Raw genomic sequence first — 8388 nt, 5'->3', positions numbered from 1 at the left:
AAGTTTTCCCCTGACATTAAGTCTAGTCGTGTCCAACTCTGGGGATAGGTGCTTATCTCCATTTTAAGCTGAAGAGCCAGCGTTACCCGTAGACACCTCCAAGGTCATGTGGCCAGCATGACTCCATGGAGCACCGTTACCTTCCCACCAGAGCGGTACCTATTGATCTACTCACATTTGCATGTTTTCAAACTACTAGGTTCACAGAAGCTGGGGTTAACAGCAGGAGCTCACCCCACTCCCCGCATTCGAACTGCTGACCTTTCGGACAGCAAGTTCAGCAGCTCAGTGGTTTAATCCGCTGCGCCACTGGGGGCTTAGGGTGGGGTGGATTCATACAATTCAATTCGAAGCAGATAATCTGGATTTTATACAGCTGTACAGAAGAGGCCTGGATCTGACACAGCTGCCGTCCTCCCTCGCTCTGGGCCTTTTCTGCTTTTTCTTTCTTTTGCTCTCGAACCAGCTGATCTCTGTCAGCAGAGCAGCTGCGCCAGCAGTTCTGGCTTCCTGTTGATCCCTGAAATTAGCTGGCCTTCAGGTTGGGCTGTTTCAATACGTAATTATATCTAAATAATACAGACAAACTGAAAAACGAGACAGGCAGTTGTTTCTAAAACGTATGATGCATTTCACCAGTGCATCCAGAGTACTTTTGCATCTCCTCTAAGGAACAATAAAAATACTTCAAATGAAAAAAGTGTAATTAAAATAATGACATTTTGTTATCAATATCGCAGATTTAATAAACCTTCCAAAACATATCTACTACGTAGAAGGAAACTATTTTGAGCTCAGTGACAAATAGTGCTTGATAAGCATCAAATTGTAGCTGGAATCACAAATTACTTCTAAATAGAGGCTCAGGCCCCTTCTACACTGCCATATAAAATCCAGATTATCTGCTCTGAACTGGGTTATTTGGCATTGTAGACACATATAATCCAGTTCAGATAATGTGGATTATCTTCTTTGATAATCTGGATTATATGGCAGTGTAAAAGAGGCCTCCATTTGTGATATCTGTCCCTGGATATTATAATCTCCATTTTATCCTTTTTGTATCTTTGGCAAGTGCAGAGGGGGACTTTTAAAATGCAAATGTGTACAACACTGTTCCCCCAATTCAACTCCTTTCTTAGGGCCCCTTCCATGCAGCTTAATAAAATCCCACATTCTCTGCTTTGAACTGGATTTTATGGCAGTGTGGACTCAGATAACCCAGTTCAAAGCAGATATTGTAGGATTTTCTGCCTTGATATTCTTGGTTATATGGCTGTGTGGAAGGGCCCTTGGTCTCTATGCATCAAGCAGGCAAATGGAACATATCAAGATGCTGGATAAGAAACCAGTTTATAGAGCAAGCTCTTTCAGGATTAGGTTGCTGTAGTTTTCCGAGCTGTATGGCTATGTTCCAGAAGCATTCTCTCCTGACGTTTCACCCACATCTATGGCAAGCATCCTCAGAAGTCGTGAGGTCTGTTGGAAACTAGTCAAGTGGGGTTTATATATGGAATGTCCAGGGTGGGAGAAAAACCTCTTGTCTGTCTGAAGCAAGTGTGAATGTTCCAATTGGCCACCTTGATTAGCATTGAATGGCCTTGCAGCTTTAAAGCCTGCTTGCTTCCTGCCTGAGGGAATCCTTTGTTGAATTAGCTGGTCCTGATGGTTCCATGCCTGAAATTCCCCTGTTTTCTGAGTGTTGTTTATTTTCTGGTCTTACTGTCCTATTTCAGGATTAATGAAGACAAGCGATAACTGGCAAGAATGCCAGGCCGTGGCGCAGCTGGTTAATAGCCAGCAGCAATAGATCCCTGCTGACAGAAAGGTTATTAGTTCGAAGCTCACGTTGGATTGAGCTCCCAACTGTTTAATAGCCTAACTCACTGTCCACCTAAGCAGTTCAAAAACAGCTGCAGCTGTGAGTAGAGAATTTAAGGACCGCTTAATGCGGGAAAGTTAATTTAATTTAATTTACGACACCATAAAACTGCCGGCGAGCGAAGAGCAAGGAGGAAGTACTACGATCAAAAGGACTCGGTGTCAAGTGGATGAAGTGGCAGCTCCCCCTGTGGCCGGAATCAAGCATAACCTCATGAAGCCGGAAGTTGGAAAATGTTACATTACCTCTACTGTCTGTCTGTATGTGTGGTATGCCTAATAATGGCTGTAATGAAATATAAATTTTTGGTTTACAGATGTTATGTTTAATTGCGTGTTTGTGTTTTAAAAGGGTAAGTATTACAGTTATTGCATCTCAGCACTCAGAGTCTGGTTGCCATGGAGAAGTAGGCAGAGCCAACTGCCGTTTTGTTGAAGAAGTGCAGAGTTTAAAAAAAGAGATTCAGTCTGTGCTCTGATGAGGCACAGGGAAGATTGATTCTAGGTTGAGGGGATCAAGGAGACTCAATTGTTTATTTTGAGTCGGATTAAAATAAGTTTGGTGACTTATTTAATGTAGTCTGTGTCCTGGTAAGGAACAGAGAATCTGTGATCGTATATCACTGGGGTGACTGAGGTTTAAAAGTAGCAGAGGAAGAAGTTCTAACTACTTTAAGTAAAAGAAGTGACACTGTAGGGAGTTTGACTCACCTCATTCTAGTATTGTAACTGTTAATAAAAGTGCCTCTAAGTGAGAAACAAAATTGTAACCACTAAGCTCTGTGCCTGAATAAACTTGTTATTGTTCCTCCAACATCTAAGCCTCTGTCGCATATATTATAAACCAAGTTGCGTTACCATCTAAAGTGAATAAGAAGAAGAAAGAAAAAAAGCAAATTAAAAGGTCTCCTCTCTGAGTCTTTGGTGGTTGCATCTTTCCAAATTGGTGGCAGCGGCGGGACAAAAAAGATCCCCCCTGCCTGAAAGAACCTTAGTCGTTCTTAGTCCTTTACAAATGGCAGTCGATATTAGCTCCTTACAATGGCATTGAATGTTTTCCATGTATGTGTGCATTATGATCCGCCCTGAGTCCCCTTCATGGTGATAAGAGTGGAATATAAATACTGTAAATAAATAAATGTGCTCTCAGCAATACGTTATTCAGTTTTATCTTTGGGATGAGAACAAGGAGTGTTTGCCATCAGCATATGAACACCTGTAATATGTTGGCAATCTATCTATATATCTATCTATCTATACACATAATAAAAGTGAAAATGTGTATGTGAAGCAGGTATCTGCTTATACAAACAGCTTACCACCTCCCCAAACAGCTATAATTCCCACTGAGCTGGAGACACCCATAGCCCTCCCTCCACTGACATGCAGGTTATAGGGAGTGCCATGAACATGTAGCCCAAACCCTGCCAGTGCCTTGGGTGGGAGGAAGAATACTATTCTTCCTCCCACCCAAGTGAAGGTTTTCATGCGAAGACAATTTCCTTCTAGATGTTCTGTTTTTCCTCCAGAATGAACATCCCAGAGTTCCTTAATTTGCATGAGCCCGCCCACTGCCTCTACCTTAACCCTTTCCTATGGCATACAGTTAACAGAGGAATTGATCAGCAACTGAACAAGAGGTTTGGGGAGAATTCACCATGATTTACAAGAGTTGTACTTCACCTATATCCAGAGAGCACTGTTAACCCAATCAATGGTGTATCTGGACCAAACTTGCCATGGGTAATGGGACATGCAGTACATTCGCTGATACTGTGATCCCCACCCTCAATGGACTGGGACCAAACTTGGAAAGAGAAGCCCCATGACCAACTGAACATACTACAGGGATTAGTGGGAATGGACCTTGATGTTGGGAGTTATAGTTCACCTTCATCCAGAAAGCACTGAACCCAGCTGACGTCAGATCTGGACCAAACTTGGCACACAGATCCAACATGGCCAACTGTGCATACAGGCCTGGTTTGGGAGTTGTAATTCACTCTTATCCAGAGAGCCCTGAACCCAGCTGACAACGGATCTGGACTAAACTTGGCATACAGACCTTTTAATACTATTCTGTCATGATAGACATATATAGTTCAACTGCAAATACTGTCAGGGTTTGGGGATGATTGCCCTGGGAATCTGGGAGTTGTGGTTCACCCTTATCCAGACAGCACTGAAGCCAACCAACTATGGATCTGGACCAAACTTCAGTGATATTACCTAACAACCCAAAACAAACAATGCCTTCTTCTAATAATAATCCAGGCACTGCCAAGTGCCCAAGATAGTATACAATACAGCTCAGAAACAAAGTTTTTATGACTTCAGAGGCAGTTAATAAAGGAATGACAATTGTATTGAAACTCCTGGATCCAAACTGTTGGAGAGATGGATTTGCAAATGAAACTTAAACTCCATGGTAATGAAATGTAATTTCAGCAGTAAAGACGAACAGGCCGAATTTGCACAAAGGTTACCCTTTTACTACAATGTTTGGCTTCACTGGTAGTTGATATCCAGTTTCAGCAGAAGTGTTTTATGACAGGGTTTTTCTTTTTGACATCACTGCTCCTCTGGCATTTACTTACATGTGGAGAAGCTGGATTCCATTTTGATTCATATCTGCAGGAGTGGCTTCTGTTTGCAAAACTGACTTAGTAATATTTCTTCTCCGCTGCAGGCAGGGGAAAGGCTCCACAGGCAGGATCAAGCAGTCTGTCTTGCTTTAGGTGACCATCCTTCAGAAGGTTGGATGTTGTACTAAAAAGCAAATGCTAGAACAGTAGGGGGGAAAGGCACACATATAAACAATGGCAACACCCTGCATTTAGTACCGGGAACTGATACCAATGTTCAGACTTCCTTTTCTCTACCCTAAGTTTTGGATTTAGGAGTATGAGTTTCATCCTTACAATACTTGAGTTGTCACTGTCGCCTTCCTCCCTCCCCAAAATCTTTGTGTTTTCAACATTAAATCTCTGTATGTGGCTTTGTAACCCTGCCCATGCACAGGAACAAGATATCAGCAAGTTTGCCGAAACCCCAAAGTTTGCAAAAGAAAGAACAATCATTCGGAGAGACACCTAATAGCAATGGAGGTGGATACAACCTAATATGGTCTGATTGACCTCAGTGGCCATAAAATGCTGATGGATGATTATATGGGAGAACTATTTGTTTCAGCCAACTGGTGTGCATTTGCAATCCTGAATAGCAACACCACACCTTTTAATACAGCTTTCTTTAATGGAAAAGCAACATGCTTGATTACCCGTCAGTTTGGACATAAAAAGGAACGCCTTAAACAAAACAGGAGTGGTTTCTAAATACTTGAGTTGTCACTATGGTCCCTTCCACACAGCTGTATAAAAGCTCACATTATTGGTGTTGAACTGGATTATATGGCAGTGTGGACAACTCCTATAAATCCCTCCAAAGACCTCCAGTATTTTTTGTTGGTCATGTGGGTTCTGTGTGCCAAGTTAGTTCCAGGTCCATCGTTTATGGAGTTCAGAGTGATTTTAGATTGCGGGTGAACTATACATCCCATTACCTACAACTCCTACAAATCATAGTGAATTCTCCCCAAACCTTTCTAGTATGTTCAGTTGCTGATCAATTCTTCTGTTTGCTGTGTGGCATAGAAAAGAATAGGAAAGGGTTATGAGAGAGACAGTGGGCGGGGTCATGCAAATTCCACACCAATTGAGAGAATAAAACACTGGGATGTCCGTGGTGGAGGAAAAACAGAAAATCTAGGATGAATTTGTTCCCATATGAAAGACTTCACTTGGGTGGTGGGCAGTATGTGGAAGACATTGGCAGGGCTCTTGGATATGTTCATGGCACTCACTATAACCTGCAATGTCCTTGGAGGGAGGGCCATTGGTGTCTCCTGAGTAGTGAGAGCTATAGCTATTTGTGGAAATGTGAGCTTGTCTGTGTAAGTGGACATCCCAACCACACACACACGTACATACATATTTTCATTTTTATTATGTGCATCGATTATACTCAGTCAATGTAATTGAAGTATACCCTGAAAATGGCTCATGGTTGCCACGTCAGTGCAGTAGTAAATCTGTCCTGTATTTTAGCTGGAATTTTAAAAGAATTATTCAAGACACTGGACCAAAATAGGTCCGACACTTTGGATAATTCCTTAATTTAAAACCCAGATTGGATTAACTGCTCCAGTGATGTGGCAGCTACCAACAGTATCCATTCTGAAATAGTTTTCTCTAAAAAGACTCTGAAACAGTTTAAAAAGTAAAATAAATTGTGAATCATACAATGCAACCACCTTAAAAAGTAGAATAAAACACTTAAAAAGAACAATGTCAATATCACAGTAGAGTCTCACTTATCCAAGTTAAATGGGCCGGAAGAACCTTGGATAAGCAAATATCTTGGATAATAAGGAGGGATTAAGGAAAAGCCTATTAAACATCAAATTAGGTTACGATTTTACAAATTAAATACCAAAACATCATGTTATACAACAAATTTGACAGAAAAAGTAGTTCAATATGCAGTAATGTTATGTTGTAATTACTGTATTTACGAATTTAGCACCAAAATATCACGATATATTGAAAACATTGACTACAAAAAATGCATTGGATAATCCAGAACCTTGGATAAGCGAGTCTTGGATAAGTGAGACTCTACTGTATTTGCAAATATATTATTAAGGGGCCTCCGGTGGCGCAATGGGTTAAGCTCTTGTGCCGGCAGGACTGCTGACTTGAAACTTGGGTTGCTGACCTGAAGGTTGCTGGTTCGAATCCAACCTGGGGAGAGCGTGGATGAGCTCCCTCTGTCAGCTCCAGCTTCATGTGGGGATATGAGAAACGTCTCCCACAAAGATGGTAAAAACATCAAACATGTGGGCATCCCCTGGGCAATGTCCTTGTAGACAGCAAATTCTTTCACACCAGCAGCGATATGCAATTTCTCAAATTGTTCCTGACATGAAAAAATTTTTTTTTTCATGTCAGGAACAAGGGGACTCAGGCCAGATTACAATGAACACATATATGGCAAACATTCAATGCCAACAGACAAACAACATACAGTATTGACAAACACAGAGGCATTTAACATTTTTTTTCCAGCTTCACGATTCTGGCCACAGGGGGAGCTGTTGCTTCACCATCCACTAGTGGCTGTACTTCCTCATTCCTTTCCTCGTGTTTTGCTGGCAGTTTTATGATGTTGTAAATTAGTTAAATTAGCCTCCCGCATAAAGCGTACCTAAATTTCCCTACTTGACAGGTGCAACTGTCTTTCGGGGCTGCATAGGTCAACAGCAAGCCGGGCTATTTAATGGTCGGGGGCTTAACCCGACCCGGTCTTCGAACTCATGACCTCTCGGTCAGTAGTGATTTATTGCAGCTGGTTACTAGCCAGCTGCGCCACAGCCCGGCCCATCCAACAAGATGCCAGGGAAGAAAAGCTGTTCAGATTCAGAGGCACCAGGCAAAGCTACAATCACCAAATGCCAAAACAATGTACAGCCTTCTTTGGGGCATTAAGATCTGTGCCTGTGAGAAAGTACTAATCTTTACAGTAACTGGCACACATGACTAACTTGTGATTACAATAATTTCAGTTGAAATAAATGTTTCATGAAGCTTTAGCTATTTTTTCATACACTTCAGATAAGTGTCGCTCTCTGCCTAGACTTGCAAGAAAGATCTTATTCAAGGACTACTCCTGTTGCTTGGAAGGAGTAAGAGTGCCCTCTCGTGGAGTGTGCCTCTCCTTACTGAGTTTGGACTTGTCCGTAATATATTGATTTACCTTTTGGGTATGGAGGTAATTTATTCTAGTAGTTTCTTCTTTTCCTTCAAGAACTGGGCCTATATTGTTGTGTGCCCTCAAGTTTGTTGTATGTCTTTCGGGCTGTGTGGCCATGTTCCAGAAGAAACATGGTCTCCTCCTTTCACCAACAGAAAAGAGGAAACCATGAAAATGAACAAAATCTGGCTACCAGTATTAAAAAAAAACTCTAAAATCAAAACAGTAGATGGGAACCAACACTCTGAGGGCAGAGGAGCCCCAAGGACGGCTAATGACTGAACAAAGGATGCCCCTCAGGCAAGAGACAAAACCTTTCCAATGCTAATTAGGGTGATTAACTGAAACATTAATGTTGGCTTCCCAGTGACAAAGGACTCTTGCCACACCCTGGACTCTCCACAGATACATTTTTTTCCTTTCCTTGCCTAGTTTATTCATACCTCACAACCTCTGAGGATGCCTGCCATAGATGTGGGCGAAACGTCAGGAGAGAATACTTCTGGAACATGGCCACACAGCCCGAAAGACATACAGCAACCCTGTGATCCCGGCCATGAAAGTCTTCGACAACACATTGCCCTCAAGTTGTTTCTGACTTATGACAACCTTAAAGCAACACTATTGTGGGTTTTTTTGAAGCAAAATTTGTTCAGAGGGGTTGCCTTTGCCTTTATCTGAAGCGAAGAGAGTGTA

This window comes from Anolis carolinensis, chromosome 2, assembly GCF_035594765.1.
Source record: "Anolis carolinensis isolate JA03-04 chromosome 2, rAnoCar3.1.pri, whole genome shotgun sequence".
NCBI lineage: Eukaryota > Metazoa > Chordata > Lepidosauria > Squamata > Dactyloidae > Anolis > Anolis carolinensis.
The sequence above is the reverse complement of the archived record's forward strand: the minus strand, read 5'-3'. Positions refer to the sequence as shown.